Source organism: Hipposideros armiger, unplaced genomic scaffold (assembly GCF_001890085.2).
Source record: "Hipposideros armiger isolate ML-2016 unplaced genomic scaffold, ASM189008v1 scaffold_300, whole genome shotgun sequence".
Classification (NCBI taxonomy): Eukaryota; Metazoa; Chordata; class Mammalia; order Chiroptera; family Hipposideridae; genus Hipposideros; species Hipposideros armiger.
Window position 1 is genome coordinate 628,138 of NW_017731650.1, and position 21,948 is coordinate 650,085.

Genomic DNA, 21,948 nt, shown 5'->3' on the forward strand with positions numbered 1-21,948 from the left:
TAACAAGGTCTACACACAAACACACACACACACACACACACACACACACACACACACACACACACACACCTGTTTTTCCTCAGCATTTTATTTAATAGAACATTCCCAGCAGATCATCCTGGTTCATCGGTATCTGATTCTTGTCTCCCTTGTTCATTAATTATTATTTCTTTTCTCTTCAAAAAAAAAGAAAGAAATCTAACCATAGTTGTTGCCACACTTAACTGCAGTTCCTTCCATATACAAAGGATTTTTAAAAATTGTTCTTTCTCTGGACTTTTGCTACTCAAACTACCATTATATCCCATCCTTATTGAAAACAGAAATATGTGGTATGTGTTATTTGACACTAAAAAGATGAGGACTCTCACTTCTGGAAAGGTAGACACATAGCATCTCTTAGATTTATTTGGCGATGTTAGCTTGAGTATTTTTTGTGTGTGTCTTCTGATTTTGTTTTTTTGTTTGTTTGTTTGTTTTTAAATACCTTAAAGTTCATTTCTGTATAACACTTCCCCTTAAGTGGTCTTGCATATGTCAAAACTATTAGTAAATAAAAACCACTAGATCCTCTTCAGTCAAATGAAATTCTCTTATTTTAGATCTTCAAATAAATATAGAATCATTCTCTTAAAATAGACTGGAATGAAAGTATGGGGACAAAATGATCAGTAGCGCTATAAACCTTTCACAAGGACAGTTTTAAGTCAGCAGTGTCCAATAAAATTTTCTGCAAAGTTGGAAATGTTTTATAGATGCATTGTCCAAAATAGTAGCTATCAGCCATGTATGCTATTATACATTTGAAATATGGCCCAGGCAACAGAGGAACTAAATTTTTGCTTTTATTTAATTTTAATTTTAATAGCTACATGTGGCTTGTCTCACCTTATTGGAGAGTGTAGTTTAAGTAAAACAAAGACTATAGGCAAGTAATGAAAAACAATATATTCTGCACATCCATAACTTTTGATTCCAAGTTTGAACTGTAGATCGTTGTTTGTTCTCCTTCTCCCTTACCTTAAACCTGTTTTAACATATAATTCCCATAATAAAACTGAATTTAAATGGCCTTTATAAGAAATAAAAGATCCCTGCCTTAGGAGTAAGGTAGAAGACAGGTTGTGTTAAAGTATTTCAGAGTAGTTATTGCTTCCTTAAGTCAATATGTCACTTGATATATATTCAGATATATCTTAGTTATTCTTTAGGTTAACAGAACAAAACTCAGATAATATATCAAAATAATTGGCCTAGCAAGATCATGCATGTATCACATTGTTTAAATTAAATATAAAACAGAGAGAAAAATTTTACATTGTAAATACTTTAACCATAGTCAGAGTCTCATTCAGGGATGTTTTGGTATTGATGATTAGTGGTTTCGAATCAGAAGAGACCTTAAACCCATGTCTGTGACAGTGGTAATTGAACTGATTGATTACAACATCTTCTTTCAAATAAATATTGATTATAATCAAGTCTGCATTCCCATTGGCCCTAATGATGGTCTTGACAGAAGCCTGGGCACTTGAAACTGGCTAAACCCTGTCTGGATATAAATATTTTAAATGCATGGCCATTTAGTTATAATTATTATTTTTCTGCCTCCTTGGTTATATTTTTATGCCTTCCGGTAAGTTAAGTAAGTGATGTGTGTGTCTGTTTCTGCATGTAATAAAAAAGAGATAGCATGGATTAGGGGAACAAAAAACAAAACACTGGTATTTGCATTTATTGTTTTTGATTTGCAGAGCTAGGAGTGAGGTGCGTATGCAGACGGTCCACAGAGCTAAGATATCAGTAGGCAGTTTGCTGTAAGCACATGTTCAATTATTAAAATAGTCGACATTTTATGTCTGATAGCCACAGCGAGGTCATGACATTAATTTATCCAGAGAATTGTGGGCAACTGTCTAGAAAAAAAAAATAGCATGGAGGACACAGATGTTGGAGAGCTAAAAAAAAAATGGCTCTCTGAGCAAAGAGACTTTAAGAGATGACCAGTAGATTTAGAAGAACAGGAAGAAGTAGAACAGGAAGAAGACAGCAGGCGTGTCACTGTTACTGACAACCAGTGTTTAAAGCGATGCTGTGTATGCATTAATTTCTGTTATAGTTTTTCATTAAACTCTAAACTTGAACGCTATTCCCGAATCTCTGGTTTCTGCAATCTAATTTCATGTTATTTATCGCTTCAATGCTCAGTGATTCTTTGCTCTTTATTCTCTGTTCCTTTTTTTTCCCTTCATTCCCCGCCCACTTCCCATTTCTGCATTTCCTTTTCTTCCTCCCTTTCTTATTCTTTTCCTTCCTTCCTTTCCCTCTCTCATGAGAGTGTGTACTTAATCCCATGTTTCCTTCCGGTGCCCACTTCGTGTGTGTGTGTGTGTGTGTGTGTGTGTGTGTGTGTGTGTGTGTGTTTTGTTTCTGCGCTTGAGTTTTTCTTCTTTCCTTTTCGTTCAAATCAGGAGCCTCTAGGAGCTGATTTTAGAGATACATATCAGCCTGCAGACGCTTCTTTCTCATTATGGGTTGTGTGATGTTTTCTTTGGAACCTCTGCAAATGCTTGTCCTTCATGTTTGTTGCCACAGATCTGTTGCCAAACTGGTACCTTAGTTGGTCCTGCAGTGCCGCAGTGCATGCTGGGATCTGTCTGTATGAGTAAACTAAAATTTCAACAGCATCAGACAGCACTGGAGTTGGCTTGAGAATTGCTGTACTTCTTTTTCCTTTGTATGTATTTCTTGTATGCTGCAGAGTCACCGATGGCTAGCTCTCTCTGGCAAGTAATTCAGACATATTGCTCATGTAAAAAGGAAAGGTAGGCAGTTTACCACATTCTGTCATTAAAGGGAACAATTGAAGAACAAAGGAACTGGATAAATACCTATATGCTGCCTTTTGTGTTGTGAAACACAGCAGCACAAACATAACTGTGTTCAGCCAAATATTTTACTTCCTTTTATAACAATGCATATAGATTGTTTTCATGTATGTACACAAATCCATATTTTATGGAAACATATATTCAATATTTAATTGTAGCCTGTAAACATTTCTGAATCTCAAAATCTTTTACGTACATATTACATACTAACACTCAACTATTTATTATTTTTAATGTTTTTATATCAAAAAAATAAAAAAAATATATACTAATAGCCTATTGGTTGATTTCATTCCAGCCACTTAAGATTTCAACACAGTTTAAATCATATTGATGATTCAGATGCTGGCAGATCTTATAATTCCTGTGAAATGAGGGCATAGCTAATAAATATATTAAGCAACTATTTTTATTAAAATCGTAATTTGTTCCATTATTAAATAGAAATGATTGATGTATACAAGTCAGTGTCACTCATGTGTCTCTTGGGCTGTTTGGGGGCTTCATATAGAGCTGGAAAGACTTGTTTTGCCCTTTCGTGGGGGGGTTGAGGGGTGGGCGGAGACGGTATAGAGTACAGTCTATGACTGTTAGAGATCCTGGCATCACTCCTCTTTCTATCACATGAGAGTCTGGATGCCGGCTTCCTGAGGTAGTGGATCCGGGATGAGCCTGGGTCAGAGCCTGTTTCTACAACTGCATTTAGAGACCTGTCCTCTTGATTAAGGGGGAAAAGGGGTGGAGATGGGAGTGTGAGGTGAAGGCAGGACCAACTGACTACTGGCGAATTGAACCACAAGATATTTTCTGCCAGAAAGATGTCAAACAACTGAGACTTAGCCACACAGACAGTAGAAAGGTGGGAAAAAAAAGAGACCCTGGAAGAAATAAAGGCATTTCCTATTAAAGCCCCGGGGCTTTTTCTTCTCACTCCTTTTCTTTCTTTCGTCGGTTCTTTTTTTTTTTTCTTCCATCATCTGACCTGCAAAGGCTAGAGTGACAGCGTCATGCAAATGCTGCAGTCCCGCAGGTCTGGGAGAGGGTGGATGCTAGACTGTGAGTTAATGTTAATGATGAACGCAGTGAAAATACCAGCCGCTGCCACCCCCTGCACACACAGCGCTCTGAGTCAGCATCAGATGCTTTGCCTCGCCTCTCGCAGGGCGTCTGTATGCCTGCGCGCGCGCGTGCTCGCTCGGGCATCCGTGTCTAGCCGAGGGGAGGGGGTGGCGTGTGAGTGCGTGGAGGGTAAAAGCCAGTCAGTCAGTGAGAAGCAAAGGTACGTTGGAGAGCAACTAAAATCTGACTGATTTCCATCTTTGGAGCATCAGATGTATTCCCTAAGGAGGATGGGTCTCCGTGATGGGGGTGGTATAATTATGTTAATGTCATATTTATGGAGGGGTGAGATTTTTCATTCTAATAATTGGTTGAATGCTATGGTCAAAAATTGTAAAGCCATATTCAGTTTTAAGGAAAAGCATGGACTTATATCTAAGGACTGTTTAATTTTTTGCTTTTTGTGAGTGCTGCTTTTTTGTTTGATTTAAAAAAAAACAAAAAAACTATTTACTATTTTAAGCCATAACTGATTCAGTATGGAAAATCAAATGATAAACAGAAAGAGATCTTATATAATGATGCATTACATCATGGAGCAGAATATTTAAAGTCTTACAAGGCAAAGTAAAGATCTGGACAGGGGGTGGGGGTGGTGGTTGGAAAGGGGTGTGGTACTAGGGTGGAGGAGGGGGGCCAGTTAGCAAATATTTTGTTCAGCATAGCTTTCCTTACAGCTTACTTGAAAATGGATGATTCACCTGTTCTGCAGGAAAACATTCTAATTCTTTGCGTTTTGTTTTTGTTTTGTTTTTTCTTCCTCCTCCTCTTTTCCCTTTTAAGATCAACCACTTCAGAAGAACCAGGTGCCACTTCTGTGGCCAGGACTTTTATGTTATGGCTGGTCCGATGGTTTTACCCTTCGTTCTATGCTACTAAACCTTGGGTTATTCCTAAAGTACAAATTCTGTTCTCGAACCACAAACAAGGCTAACAGATCGAAGGAAATTCAGTGAATACAGGATTGGGATTGTGCATTTTCAAAAGTATTGAGCTTTCTAATGCAACTATTTAAGATATAGAATCTTTTTTTTTTCTTAGCATGTTGCCAGCATTTTAAGTTATGTTGATTAAGTGTCATTGCTCAAATAGCTACAGAGTATGCATGGGAGTATATGCTGTCTGGATAGTTTGGAGATTCAAAGAGAAAAATCAAGCTTCAGAGGTATTAAATTATGACATGCAAAAAAGTTTTTTGTTTTATTCTTAACTGCAATAGTGTATATTTAAATCAGATTTATAGTGTTATATGTCCTGGGCCCACCTTAACACTTGTGCTGTATAGAAGTGTAATGGGAAGCAAAATTTCAATCATGGTCCCATTAACTGGGATATAATCCTTCTTTGATGTAATAGAGGCTATGGTATTGCTGTACAAGTCTGCGAGAAACAGAGTTTAACCCATTTTTAGTCTCTTTCTTTGGATCTAATGCAATGACTCTTAACTGTTCATTGTTTGCATTGTTTCTCATATTCTTCATTATTTTAAGGTCTGGAATTAATCTGTACATGGTCGTCGTGAATATTCAGCTCATCCTAACTTTTATATCTCATATATATATATATATATATATATATATATATATATATATATATATTTCTTTGTATGTATTTTAATTACTATTTAAAGGAAAAAAAAGTTTAACTGAACCCAACTATAATTTCTCAGCCAGCCTTATAACTGGAAGAAGAATGCTACCTCATCAAACCAGACTTTTCCTAGTCCCTGAGACCCTAACTTGTGAGGTATTTTAGTAACATCACAAGTCAGGCTCTTGGGACCTAGGCGGAGAGGAACCAGCAGCTTTGGACCTTATTGATTGTCTGCAGTTACCACCAGAACAAAAGAACATACATAGATTCTTCCTAGAAGAAAAGAACAATGCTCTTCTTTATAATCAGCAATGTTTCCACCATGACCCACCCCCAAAAATACTATTTTCAGAAACTGTACTCTAAAGTGATTACAGAGTTTCACTGAATTGCATCTATATTATAATGACCATATAAAAGCAATATAAGATATCTGTGTAAGAAGAAAAATTAAAATACAAGTGTAGAAATGCTACTTTTGGTGTATTTTAAGGTGGCTGGTCTAAGAGAATACCTCCTTAGATAATGAGAGAGTGGTTTATATATGTATAACTTTTTTCATATGCATAGAATATATACATTAGCTACTTAAATCATATATGTCTCCACGTAACTATGGCTCAGAATATGTAATATATAGCTGTAATCATGCTTGAGGCCTAGAAATAAAATGATTTACAATCTTCTTTACTGACCCTATTAGATTTTACTACTGAATTAAGAAGAATGCTGCTTTATATTTGGTGTTTATTGCCAGTGTTTTCCTTAGATTTTTAACCAGACAAAATACTTTACATGTCTTTTTATCATAAGACGTTCCCTTGTTATAAGAGTTCAAGTGAGAGTTATCAATAATTAGCAAAAATATGGTACCTTTTAGTTTTTATATTTTAGTTTGTATATCTCATAGACCTATGTGAGACAAATCAGTAAACACCACCTATGAAATCAGACTCTAAATCACCTATAAGCTGAATCTGAAATGTATAGTTTTAAAAGAATTTTATTTTCTTAAGAGGTAACTATTTCACCTATAACTAATGTGCTGTATTTGAACATTATTAGCCATTGGTACATCAAATAAGTATTTTTTTGAAATAGAATCAATATATTAAATCTGTTCAAAAATTTTATAATAATGTTGCAGATATTATGATCTAAAATGGACACTTTCCATAATAGAAGAAACAAAGCAATTTCACTCTTTTAACTCTAATGATTTACGTGGGTATTATAAATTTATATCATCTGCACTGTTAAAATAAATTTATGAATGTATTTTAGAATACTGTATGGAGTCTTTGTTCACCTTTTCATTGAATGTGTTATAATTACTTATGATTTGAAATATCACAGCATACAAGTTACCCATGAGTTATATTTCTTAAAAAATAGACTTTACAATATCATAAACATATTTGTCATCTATGTAAGGCAAATAGGAGATGTTTAAGCATGTATTCACACTGTAAGTATTCGGATTTTTATGTATATTACCTATCCCATTTCTTCAGAATCTTCAAATTTTAAATGTGTGCCTGTATGTGTGTGTATATATATATATATATATATGTTTTAAAACTGTAAATGAAAGGAGGTAATCTAAACAGTAAAGGTTTTTGGTAGTATTTATCTTTTATTTTTTTTAACTTCATTCTCATTGTAATTAAACACTTTTAAAGCATAATTTCTCAATACAAAGATCTCTGTATATACATCTATTAAGTACACAGAAACTTGATTATATTTAATTGCAATGTTTACACAAAGGATCAGAAACTACTTCTTATATAAAACAATATCACTTACAAGTATATGTGTACAGACACCTGTTTTAACATAATCATAAATAATATGTATAAGATGTTCCATCAGTTTAGTTCCAAAATAATGTAAAGGATAGTTGTTTGTTGCTGTATGATATTAGATATAAGCTATTTCCAATGCAATATTTTCTTTTATCATATTTATGAACCGCACTATATATTAACTTCTGTTTCATTGAAGAAAGGTACCAAAGCTCAATTTAAAATGCAATGATGTTTATTTTCCCATAAACACTTATAAAATATATACTTTTTACTAATCGTCATGTATTCTTTGAACCCTCCCTATGTACTTTCCTATATATAAACTGTCTTTTCTGAGAGCATCATTGATAAAGCTTTTCTCTTACCCCAGAAAGGTGAGTAAAGATGTAAGTGGGTGACTTTGTTTATATAAACTTATTTATGCTGTTTCTGGATGATGAAGGACAGTTTTTTCGTATTTCTATCGCAGCTGTCACAGGATAATATTGTTTTGGGACTGTATAATATGATTTGGAAAATCAGATCATACTAAGCTTAAAATAAACGGAGAGATCTACAACAAAGAGCGAGGAAATGATGTGTGTTGCATACCAAAAAAGCAGTGATATTAACAATTCGATGGCTTCCTGGTTGGGAGACCAGCCTGAGCCAGACGCATATATTAAGGGCTGTCTGCTGCGGATGCGAGCTTGTTCAATGCGGTGGAAATGAGGGATCACCTCCTCTCTGACACCAGCTTATTTTTACATTTTAATTTTAAAATAGCAAATCACTGTTTTACATAAGTATACTAACCCCTGTTTGATTCTTTTCCTTTCTCACATCGTTTGCTAATTTACTATGAACTTCAAGTTCCTTTTTTTTTAAATAACATCACTTACCTCAAAGACCAATGAAGTATTAGTTTTTCTTTTGTCTCTTTTGTATTGCTCTGTTAATATTGTGATGCTCATGCTTTTAACTTTAAAACTCTGTGATGAAAACATCGGTTTTCCAAAATGGCATTTTTTTAAAGCCTTTTAGGATCCATCAAGGAAGCCACTTCTGGAATTTTACCAAATATAATATGATTATAATTCATTTCAGGGTTCATAGGATCAATATCTTTCTTAGTTTAAAAGTCCTTAACACTTTAGTATTCCAGTGAAGCTATAGAAGAGGTATAGAGATATTCTAAAGTCATTTAAACATTAGGCTACATTACTAGTGTGTAGAAGAGAGGTATAAGTATCTCAGGGGAATTATAGTACAAGTTAATTACTAATGGAATTAGAGGAGGTGTATACTACCTTAAATTCCTCTTCAAGAGGAAATGCTGGTACATGTTGAATTCACCTGATAAATATGTAAATGGTTTTACAAGCTGTCCTGTTTAAATGAGTTTCAGGAAGAGCAGGATATAAAGGGTTAGCTAACGCCCAAATTTTCTTGCCATTTACACATGCAGTGCAGCCTACCGTTTCTGTAGGCAGCAAATGCAGGCATCATTTTGATATCTTGGATTATTGTCTTTATTTCTTACTATTCATTTAATTTAACACTCACGACCCAGTGATCTCTTAATGATGGTATTTAGAAAGGAAAATAAAGTTCCTAATCGAACTTTTAAAAAATCCTGGCCATTTGTAAGCATTTGAAAAATATACTTTTTAGTATAGCTTTGCAACTACATATTTACTGTGCAGAAACCTAAGTGGTATTGTTATCTGTCATCTCCGTATTTGGTTTTCTGATCTATAGGTGACCAAACACACCTTGAGGCATTTATATATGTGTGTGTGTAGTTAGATGATAGATAGAGAGATAGATAGATGATAGATAGATAAATAGATAGATATGTCTATATATATATATATATTTTAAGTCTTAGTGAAAATAGCATAAATGTTGAGACATTATCATAAAATCATTCACATTTTTTCAGTGAGTGATCTTCAATTTTTGCTGAATATTGCTTTTCCCCCTCATCTTCCCATACTAAATGTAGCTTTATAAGGTGAATTGCATTACTAGCCAATAATATTAACTTGTATGCAATGTCTTTACTTGTGGAAGTTTGAAAGCAGGTGGAACTTGAAGGTAATTAAGTGAATTTAAGGTTAAATACTTTTATTTTATATAATCAGTCAGCTAATTCTAAGCCTATTTTATGGAAAATTTAAAAGTGAAAAATTCTGATATGGTGAAATACATTTTTCACTGTTGATATAAGCAATGTGATTTTAAGTTTGTTAACTTAATAATTAATTTCTAAACAAACAAAAAAAGTATAAGAATGATCATGGATTATATCTGTTAGGTCAATTAGATGAGAATAATAACTCCTAGGTTTTATTTTGGCCTTTTAAGGTTTTGGGAGTGTTTCAGGTTCTTTTATGTAGGCAGATTTAACCATTTGTTGTTTCTAAGAAATTTCTCCCTTTCTATTGGTAGGTATCTGATGATTTGTGAGCACCAAGTGACCATTCTGTGGAATCATCTTTCCTTGCCTTTGAATTAGCTTTCCCTAGACCATGAGTCAACATCTGTATTTTATCCATCCAAATTGGTAGGTCTTTCTTGAAACAGTTCTATGTATTTTTCTGGTCATATAAGTGAATTGTGAGAAATTAGAGATTTACATTGTGATTGTCTTTCCAGTTTCCAAACATCTTCAGATGAGATTTGGGTAGTGTTGAAACACTAGCTAACAGAAGCGTTTGGTTTTGTAGGATTTTAAAATGTAATGTCTTTCTCATAGTATACTTCTTATTCTTAGTGAGGTTGGGTGGCGGGAGAGCAGGGGGGGACCTGACCATGGCTAAGTTATTACTCTGTTATTCATCACACTAAAAGCCCAGCCTGTGCATTTGTAAACCTCAGGGAGGTTTCTACATTAGACAGCATTTTTTGTTGGGGGATTACACCACAGTCGGTTCCCTTTACTTTTCTCTCTCTTCCTGGCCCCCCTCCACCCAACATGGAGTCTTTTCAACTTCTTCAAAGAAGTGGGGAAAAAAGTAGACTCTTTATTAATGGCAGAAAACAAACTGGCTGCCGGACTTCCGAGACAGCCTTCTAATAATAAAGCAGAGTAGGCACTGTGACAAAGAATTCTTGAATGTACTAAATATATAAGGAAGCCTATTTAAATTCACCAGAGGGGCTTAGAGGACAAGCAGCAGAAAGTTTAGAATTCAATTCAAGCTATGCCAGAAAATGAAAATGTACTTAAAAAAGGATTTCTGAAACAATTGTTCAAAGACATGTCATCTTTTAATGTTCTTTCTAGAATAATGAAATTCATACTCTAATTTCTGTGACTGTTTCAATTAGAAAGGAAAAATAATTAACAGAAACTCAATGGAATTATATCTTATGTTTAAAGAAAATGCGTTTTCTTTCCATAGGGTGTATTTTAGTGAAGGCCACTTAGTGCATTGACTAAATTCACCCAAATATACACACACACACGACAAAGATGATGTATTTTTCAGCAATTAGACATCTCATAAGAGAAGTACTCTTCCTACTTTGGAAAAAAGATATTCTACTTGTATGTTCTTCCTAGTTCATTTCCTCCTATTCAAGTCTATGATTTATGTTTTGAATAAATGCCATGAACAAGTTCTAAAAGAGCAAATTGCTGATAAATAATAGGACTAGGTGATGCTAAATTTGAGAGAGAAAAAAATGATCCCTACCTTATCTCTTTTTGACTTAGAAAATGCTCTTTACCTTTTATTTATCTATGAAGCATAATTCTATAAGGAGTACCCGTGTCTATAAGAATATATATCTTATTAGTCCTAATGTTGAGGTAAAGAACTGCTTGTAAGGTTCACTTAAAGGCCAGTACAGACTTGACTCCGGGATGAAATTTTTAGCAGGCTTTCTCCTAGTATCTTTTAGAATTAACATAGATATTGGAAAAATATTATCATTCTTTATCTCAGGGATTACAAGTTGTAAAGGGGATGGAAACTTGAACTCTTATGACACATCTTCATTGTCATTGTGGAGAGATCTTCATCAGCCCATAAATATAATTTATCAACTCAAAATAAGCTGTTGATATATTAATTCATACATTCATTCACAAATGTATATCCAGCATAAAAAAGGACTCAATGAATTAAGGCTGCATCAACACATGGGACCCCTATGGCCAATTAAGACTTGATCACTTAACAAAATTTGATTGATTTTAAAATGAAATGTCAGATGTATGAATATTAGTTATAGATATTAAATATTTAATGATAAAAGGTAATTGCTGTCCTCACTATAAATTGATGCAGCCTGAATCATCATTTACCAAACAACTGAACTGATTTACATTGGCTTAAAATTCTTAATGACATTTTAATATCAAGGATTTCAGTAGACTTAATGATTGATCTATGAAATAATTTAAGTAAATTCCTTAACCCTGTACCTAGCACCAAGAAAACATTCAATGAATATTATTTAGTTTACTTCTTCCTGTTTGGGTATTAGTATTTGCCTTTGTTAAACAGATTATTTTTTTCATCACCAAAATTTACTGGGTAGGTATACACTGTCCCAAAGGGTAAAAAGCAGAGCACATAATGAAATCATTCCAGCTCCAGGGGCATTCAAAAGTCATATACGCTAAATATCTTTATCAAATACTTTCTGAGTGTAAATTTCTAGAAAGAAAAAGATAAATTATGCTGTCAAATACTGTATTTCCCCATGTATAAGATGCACCATTTTTCGAAAAATTTGGGGTCTAAAAACTGGTGCGTCTTATACAGTGGTTGTAGATTTTTTTACTTGCATTTCCCACAAGTGATGAGGAGGAGTTGTATGAATTTTATGATGAATAAAACTTGAGTTCAATAACTTTATGTAATACATTTTTTTCAAATTTCAGGCCCCCAAATTAAGGTGTGCCTTATATATGGGGAACTACGGTAGCTTGTATCTACAAAAGATACCTTCCATTTTATAAATCCTGTAACTTAGCGGTTTTATTATGTTTTATAACTTACAGATAAGCATTTTATGTGGTTTGTCCTATTTTCTAGTTGTAGCTGAGATAAACTACCTATATACTTTGAGTTGTTTGGACAAGATACGGCGGGGAAGAGGCATTGTTAGAATTTTGCAGTGCCTATATTCTCTTTATATTATTCCCGATACTATATAAAAGCCTTTTAAGACCATAGATTGACCAGGAATATTAATTATTGTGGTTTATAAAACTGGTATTTCCAGAATAATTAGACAAAATGCAGTATATACATGTGATTTCTATCCCTCTTTAAAAAAAAAAAGAAACCATAGTTCTTTTTTTTTAATTATTTTTTTTTATTGTGAAATACACATTTTTTTTAGAATTAGTTTCAGCTGTACAGCACAGTGCAATAGTTATACTTTTTACCCCTCGAGGTGACAATCCCCCTCCCCCAATCGGCCACCCCTCTTCCCCCACCCAGTATCATACATATCTACTACAATTCCCTTGACTCCACTACCACACTATACTCCACATCCCATGACTATATATAGTTCTTTTTAGAAAAAAAAAAAAGTTAAGTTGAATATAATGGTATTGATCATGCAAAGTTTCATGAACTGGGAATTAACATTAATTAGTCAAAGGTCCAAAACATTCTGATTGTGCTATTCTCTGGGCATTAACAAAATATGCAGAATAAACTTGGATTTTTAGACTTGCATCATAAACACTACCATTGAACTTGAATAGTGAAGTAAAGGTAGAACGCAAGAATTCTAATGCCATTTTTACCACTAGTTATCTTATAAAACTGACCCTTTATCCTTTTCACTTTCCCAATTTGCAGCTGATTTATGAAATAAGAATGTGGAAGAAGATGATTTTAAAGTTTCTTACATGTAAAAAATTAGTATCTAGTAAAAAATTAAATAGTTGGTTATTTTTCCACCACACTGGGGATATTTTGAGTACAAGGAGTAGGAAAGGATAGCCTTAGTTTAAATCATTATATTAATCACTCTTTCAGTAGCAAACGATCAAAACCCAGATGAAACTCATTTAAGAAAAAAAGGAAGCTGTATGTATATCATCTTCCCCTCCTTTTCCTTCATCTCATCCCCTTCCTCCTCTTCTTATTCTCTTTCTTCTCCTCCTCTCTTCTTCCTCTCTGGTCCTTTTTCCCTCTTCCTCTCCTTCTCCCTCTCCCATCTTTCTCTTACTCAGTAGCTCTCTCTCGCTCTCTTTTTCTGTCTCTCTCTCTCTATCACTATCTCCAATGTGTTGACTTTGTTTTCAGGTGGTTGACTTCATTCCCACACTCTTTCTGTGTGTTAAACAAAAAAAAATGGTGACTGGCAATTCTAGACATGCATCATGCATCATTCCTAGAGCTTATGATTCCAGAAGGAAAAATGAAAATGTTCTCTCTACCCCCTCATTAATTTCATTTATCAGGAGATTCTGATTGTCTCTGTTTTCCAGACACTTCTCTGTCCAGATGAGAGTTTAGCAGATTGGACAGCCTATATAGGGAGGCAGAACAAGGTTAACCTAGCAAGGTTAATGGCAAAGGCTTTAAAAGAATTTCAAAGCAGGCAAAAAATGTAACAGGAATCCAAACAACCACTACAAATTTCCAAATCACTTAGTATAATGATATATTATAGGCTTCTGTCAAATACGTTTGTCTTGGTAAACTTAGTTGAGTCTATCCACATATAGACAATATTATTTAGCCCCAACATGCTTGGTACAACATTGTAACTATGAAACATTTGCAGCAGCAAATCTCAACCTTGAGTATCATGGAGATTAAATATATTTTATTAAATTTTCCATAATCATTTATTATGTGGCATGCATCAGGAAAGTCAGCATTAGGGCTCATTTAGGAATGTGACATTTTAAAAAGTATTTAAGATTATCAGAAATGGGAGTTTGCTCAAGAAGGGATGATGATTATATTCTGTAATGTCCAGTATCTATCCTCAGACACCATATGTTTAGGCTATCCTGTTACAGAAAATTATATATCTTTTCTACTTTTACCTGCAATATTAGGGAGCATTATATTAATGATTCTTGAAAATATTTTATTTTGGTTTGTGAATTGAGTTTTTCCTTTTCTACTATCTTCTACTAGTTTTATATATCATGAAGTGACCTGGGCAGTTTTAAACATTTTACTATCTAGAACTTTTTAGAGACCTTTATCAATGAGAAAATGATTAATTTTCTATGAATAATGATTCTAATACAAAACATTCTGCTGGGGTATTTTTTGTGATGCAGATGAGCAATGCTGTAAATATGATTTAGAGGGTTTGAAAAATGATTTTAACATCACAATTCTTCTTCCTAATTAATTAAACTACAAATCTATGCTGTGGTTTTCAGTGTATTAAAATAAGATGTTATATTTGGAACATCTGTTTATGCTTCTATTATGAGTATGTGTTTCTAAATGTCTGAAGTATCCATAAATAATATTTGTTAATTTAGTCTGTGGAAGGATGATACCTACTTCCTCCCATGATGCTTGTTTATTTCCTACAGAGTAAATCTTTCAGATTGTATGTTATACTTATCAAGATGGAGGAAAAAAGGCGAAGATTTTAGTTAAACCTTGCTGATTGGTTAAGAAAAGCAATGGTTCTCATTGGCAGACTTTCCAGACACTGTACCGGGGCTCCAGACAGTCAGCTGGTACTATCGCTTTGTCTTAACTATAAATCACAGTCTCATAATGGCCCAGGCTGACACCTTGACATTTTCAAGAAGAGTAAAAAACCTGATTTGAATGGAAATCAATTTCATTTCACAAATCTTGGGTAACTACTCCAAGCCTTTTCTTGTGTCTTCTTAAAACTTATTTGGGATTTTCATGATCATCAGAGGATTATCTGAGTGTTATACCATAACTTCTTTTAGCTGTAAAACCATATTCTTACTTCTTCAATCTCAATATGGATAAATTGATTTTTTAAAATTTTGTATAAGAAACAACCACCAATAAGCCAGATTTGATTTTAAACATGATATATCGGTAGCTTAAAAATATGGCAGTAGCAGCAACTGCTATTTAGTTTTGCAAACTTTTTGTAAAATGTGCTGTGATTTTAAAAAATCCAAGCTGTGTACACACATATCTAGGAAAACCTTTGATTATTGAATAATATATGTGTATAATGACAATTATGGACTGATTTTGGACTTCAACCAAACAGATCTCATGCCTAGAGGAAAAAAACAAAATGGTATTTTTACTTTTATATTCTTGCACATAAAACAAGTTTTGTATTCTAGAGTCAATGAGAAATAGCATATATTTAATTGTGCTAGGAGGGTCAAGCATTAAACTCTGCCTCAATTTTTTGACCATTCAAACCAAGTGGCATAGAAATAACTACACACTTGACTCGATGAAAAGTTCTTTTAGGATATTTTAGAAGCTTGACATCGAATGTTTTTAAAAAATTAGCCTACTCTGTTATGTCTTCTACCTTTAGGAAAACAGTACAGTTTCTTTAAAAACCATAGAGTGGAAGAAACTTCTACTTCCTTAGTATTTTTTTTAATTAAATTTATTGGGGTGACATTGGTTTGTAAAGTAATATAGATTTCAAGTGTACAATTCTAAAACACATCATCTATATATTGTGTGTTCACCATCCAACGTCAAATTTCCTTCTGTCACCATATATTTGACCCCCTTTACCCTCTTTTATCTCCCCCTTACCTTCTAGTAACCATTAAACTGTTATCTATGTTCATGAGTTTTTGCTTATTTGTTTGTCTTGTTTGTTTGTTGCTTTCAGTTTTATATCTCTTATATGAGTTATAAGAGTCTCAGTGGAGGCTAAAATCACCCCAAAATTAAGAACCACTAGTGATAGTTAATGTGAAAAGGAGGAGATAAATGTGAGAAACCTCATAACTGTGTAACTAAGAGAATTAAATGACTGAGTAGATTGCATGGGGATACAAATTGTAGCAAGGCAGAAAGGAGATGACTTTTTTTTTTAACCTTTTGACACTAGAAGAATAAAAATCATGATAATCTTTTTGTGAATCAACATCAGATCCCTCCTTGGCTCCTGTTTTAGTGAATAAAATGTTGATGTCTGCCATATTGGATTCATGATGTGAATGTGACACCTGGAGTTAGATGTCAAACAAGTAATGGAAAATTTGTAGGTGATTACATAACTTTGAAAATCATTCTCATGGAAATCTAGTTGAATACTTTGAAATCAAGAACTTAGGAATCTGCTATATTGTTTCTCTCTTTGAATGACTTCCATTTTCCCAGTAACCTCAAGATGTCCCTTCGTGCTCCACCATATTGTTTACTTTCAGTCAGTAGAAATAAGAAGAGAAACATAAGGACACTACACTTCTTTCAGAAGAAAATGTCTGGCGTTGTTATACATACCTTCCAATATACCCTTATAGCTTAGTCACCAGGTACACACACAAAGCTTTTGGTGAGTGGGCACATAGAAATGTAGACTTTATTCTGGGTAGTCATTCAGCCAATGAAGTACCAGAGGAAAAAGGGGATAATGATATTGCAGAAAAACAAGCAATCTCTGTCATAGTGAACATAAGTAATTTTGAAGCATTCAATAATTAATGAAGCAAAATCATAATATAGAGGAATTTTATCTGAACCTTCAATCTAAATAATTGATTTTGATTGGAAACAGGTAGACATTTCTTTATAACATATTTTTCATGAAAACATATCTCATTTCAAACTCTTGTCCTCCTCAGGTGATTTATATCCTGAAAATACTGGAGTTCTAGGGGCAACTGTAAAGATTGCCCTTAGATTATTAGAGTTTACAAAAGGAATTAAATCTACTAGCCCAGTGTTACTAAACCTACTAGTCTCAATACATTTTAAGCCAATTTTAAATATTTATACATTATTCTAAAGACAACTAGCGTATATACAAAACAAACTCTTTTTCAGTGATAACAAGCATTCATTTTATAAAATGAGAAATTCCAGACAAATAGAAAACCAAGAAAAAATGTGTTAATTTCATCACTCAGAAAATAACTCCTGTTATCATATAGTATATACGAGTTTGACAATTAATTTGCAAACTTGTTGCAATGATGTTGCTAACCTTTTTTGATATCAGAAGGATTATTCATTATGAATTTGTATCAACTGGACAAACAGTTAACCAAGTTTGGAAGTGCTGAACAGGCTGGGTGATAAAGGTAGACAACGTGAACTTCTCACCAGAAATTCACGGCTCTTTCATCACGATGATGCACCAGCTCAGATGGCACTGTTTCTGAGAGAGTTTTTAGCCAGTAAACGAATAACTGTGTTGGAACACCCTCCCAACTCACCTTATCTGGCCCCAATGACTTCTTTCTTTACCTGAAGATAAAGGAAATATTAAAAGGAAGACATTTGATGGCATTCCGGACATCAAGGGTAATATAACAAAAGCTCTGATGGCCATTCCAGAAAAGGAGTTCCAAAATTGCTTTGAAGGGTGTACTAAGCACTGGTGTCGGTGCATAGCTTCCCAAGGGGAGTACTTTGAAGGTGACTGTAGTGATATTCAGCAATGAGGTATGTAGTACTTTTTATGTAGTACTTTTTCTAGGAATGAGTTCACAAACTCAGTTGTCAGATCTCATACTCATACCTTTTCTCTCTCCCTCTGTGTCTCCCTCTCTCTTTCTCCCTCCTTCCCTCCCTCCCTTTCTCTCATTCACACACATAAATACCCTTAATATTTTCAGAATTATTTATAACTTGCTTTTTAATTGTTAAATACCAAATGAACACTTTCTCAAATATTATCATTTTATCATATGCTCATTATGTGAGTATAATATATTTAACAAGTTCATTCACAAGTGTAAGTTGAGTTTCTTGCCATCCTCTTTTTTTAATATACACAGAATTCTGAAGACAAATGCACTTTTATATGATTATGTATATTGATTTCCTTGGGATAGTAATAGGGACAGATAACAATGGCCTGAATGAATGTGATGGCAGTAGAAATGGAGAGACATGGGAGATTGGAGAAATATTTACAAGACAGAATTAATAGAGCCAAGTGTATAGTGGAGTAATATCTGGAAATTTTCCACTAAGGTTATTACTTCCCCAAATTATGCTTTTTGCTTTATTTTTCTGTGCTCAGGTGATCAGTGGTACCTATTGCTATAGTGGGAGGATAGAAACAATCAAGAACAGAGTCAATGGAAGATTTAAAGTACATAGTAGATTGTTTCTTAAAACTTATAATGAGTATTTTAAGCTCAAAGCAGATTGTTCTGATTTGGAAGAACTAGGCTCTTGAGAAGGAAATGGTTTTATTTTTCATTCCTAAAGGAGATGGCCAGAAATATTAACCTGATGCTGGAGACCTGGATCACAGAATTTATTAAAGTTAACCATAAAGTAGAGAAGGATTCAGGATATGAGCTAGAGGCAGTTGCCTGTCATACAGGACAGCATGAAACTTTCTGAGTTGTGGTCAGTGAGAAGCCTAGGATGCAAGAAGGAGGGGAAAAATTGGAGATATAGACAAGGAATATCGCCTATTCTGCTTTTTGTTGCAACTTCCGGGGAAGAGAAGTGGATAACAACAGATTTCTGTTAGATGAGTGTGAAGCCCTAAGAGCCAAGAGGGGTTAGGATTCCTACGCACCTAGAGCCCTGCGGGGAGGCAGCTTTGTAGATGCCTATAGGAATGGCAACAGGGGAGAACTAGAGAGAGTCTATCACCCTTCCCCTCCAACCCTCGACCCACCACCTTCCCCCAAAGAAAGTCCTTCAGCAGGGCATGGGAGAGATCTGGAAAAGTTTCTTTGTTTTTGAGAGGCATCAAGGAGATAGCTAGAATAAAAGTGAAGGATGTTGTGGCGTTTCAGAGGATACATAACACCAGCTAGAACCAAGGGTAGAGGTTTAATCAGCAAGACTTAGCTTTTTCTCCTTTTGTCTTGCTCCTTAGTAGACACACCCACTTATTTATTCACTCAATCAACAAACACATTGAGTACCTTCCATATGGCAAGCAGATTATTTTAATCTGGAAACTTCATTTTCATTTGTAGACTTAGTTTCAGCTACAATTTATTTTATTGTATTTGTTTAATGTTAATTGAACATATCAATGTCTTTATACTGAATGGAACATATGCTTTACACAATCCTTACTTATGGATGGATATTAGGATTCCAATTAAAAACAAGCAAAAGTGCACACACGCACACATCTAGCCACAAAAAAATATAGGAAATATTGATGATGCTAAAGAAAATGTGTAATGGAATGCTTTGGAAAGACTGTACTATGTAAAATCACATCTCTTCAAAATCATTGCCTAAAAGAACATCATGAGAAAAACAGTATTATTTCTTTGTTTAGTGCTCCTAATATCTTTTCTGGGATTTCAAGTGGAACAGAAATTCAGTGAGATCTGGTGCTTTGCATCATTATTAAGCTCGTATCTGCAAGTTCATCATGTGTGATAAGGCTAAAATGTAAAAGCATTTGAATCAATAGCTCTTTCTGATGCTTTCCTGATAAAATTGCTTCATTTTCTTTTCTAACTAATTAATTCATGCAACTGGAATTGATATTAAGAGTGACAGACTCTAAACAGTGTACCAATACTGTATTCTTGGTATCTTTGCAACCAATAAGGCCTTTTTAATAATCAGATCTCAGAAACATCTGTCTTAGAAAAGGATATACTTTCTGCCTTCCATTTACTTGAATTGAGTTAGGGTCAAGAGCAGAGGTTACATTACTTCCACCTGGAAATTAATAAAAAAATTCATTCTGCCCTTCGATATTGCTTTTCTATTCCTTATGCCGCCACCTCCCTTCTTAAAATCCTGAAGCTCCCTTTCACGAATCATGGTTGCTTAAAGGAATTTGAAGTCATGGATCTCTATATATTTACATAATTATATATGGAAAAAATAGGGTAGGGTAAAATGTTTTTAAAAGATATGACATCTTAAAGAAAATTCACGGACATCATAAGTGACTCTAATATATTGGCAAATTGGCAAACTTCAGGCTACATACAGTCATAGTGATATTTTTGTTAGAAAAAACCTACTTTCCATTTTATGTTCTCTCATTTGCATTACTGCAAATTTATTCATGTATATGAGAAGTATATTATTCATCTCCATACTCCTTCCTCCATATTCCAAACCCAATGTGTTTGTGTCTTATACATAAGAAACACTTCTGCTATATCTATATATTTATACATATGTATCTATGTGAATCAAATGTGGTATTACAACTGGATAGCAAGCCCAAGTAGATGTGTCTTACTACATCATTAATGACATATCAAAATTGTCAAATATCTTCAAATCCATTAATTGTAACTGACAAGATTTAGTATGATTTGTCTCCATTGGGAAGGATTGAAGAGACAGAGAGAGTGAGAGAAGAATACAATTCCGAATTCCTCCTCTAAGAACATATTTCTGTATGGTAAGCTCTTGTTTCCTCTGCAAATATTTTTAGTGAGATGCTGTTTTTACAGTATTCATGGTAACTGGCTACAAAAGTTCTTATGTGCATAAGCCATATCCTCCTCTTAAATTCAGAAATCCAGAAAGAATGACAAAGTTTAACTGGCAAGAAGAAAAATGACCAACCTAGCACAGTTTATCTCTGTCTAATGTTTGATTCTTCTTAACTCAATATCCCAAGAAATTATTTCATTTGAAAGTGTATGCAGAGTTCACAAAGAGAAATTATTTGTCCCCTATTTCCCAACTGTAATTCTACCCCTTAGAAAAGCAAATATTATTGCTTGATTTCCAAAATTTTCTCTTAAAAATATCTCAGCATTTGGGGATAAGAGGAAAATAGGGTGACAATGAATTTTATGGACATAGAACTCATTCATTACAATGATGAGGTATCAAGAATTCCCACCCTTTGTGTCCTGCTGTATCTGTATTTGAGGATGGCATGGAGGAGGCGAAAGATGAAGCTTATGTTTTTCTCTTTAAAATTAATTCCAAGTTAGCCATTTACTAGTGGATTATTTTTAAGCCTGGAAGGCCTTGTTGTTGCATTTTTCTTTTCAGGGATTGTAGCAGATATTACTGTGAACAGATGATGGTAGACATGTGTAGAATAGCCTGGTTTTCTAGACAGACCCACTTGTCCGAGATCAAACGGCTACAGCACATTTAGGGTTACAGTTTCCTTTCCTTCCTCCTTATTCTCAACCGCAGTGGAGCTTTTTCCAACGTTGCCATGGTAACACTATATCTGGCTGCTAGCTCTGTCGTAAGTTATTGAACTGAGACTGGCTTTTGGTTTAGCAGATAATTAGGTTCTGTCTCACAGGTTCATTTTCCTGTGACTGGGACGTGAATATGACCTACAGCTGGCCTCAATTTCAGTGTCACAGGCAAAACTTTAACCCTTCCCAATCTCCAAGGCACTCTCCTATGCCTTGCTGATGAGATGGAAATCCAGTGCAGCTCACTCATACCTTGGAGAGGACTCCCACGTCCCCATCTTATTTTTTTCTCCTC

General features: G+C 34.2%; 1 long non-coding RNA gene across 2 annotated transcripts in view; it reads left to right on the top strand.

Annotated features, from left to right (window-relative positions):
• LOC109391718 (uncharacterized) overlaps window positions 1-21,948 on the top strand; it is a 431,571-nt gene that overhangs the window by 371,232 nt on the left and 38,391 nt on the right. For both annotated transcript variants that reach the window (XR_002125904.1, XR_002125903.1), the window contains exon 7: window positions 9,848-9,962. This is a non-coding gene — a long non-coding RNA (uncharacterized LOC109391718). The remainder of the gene's footprint in view (window positions 1-9,847; window positions 9,963-21,948) is intronic.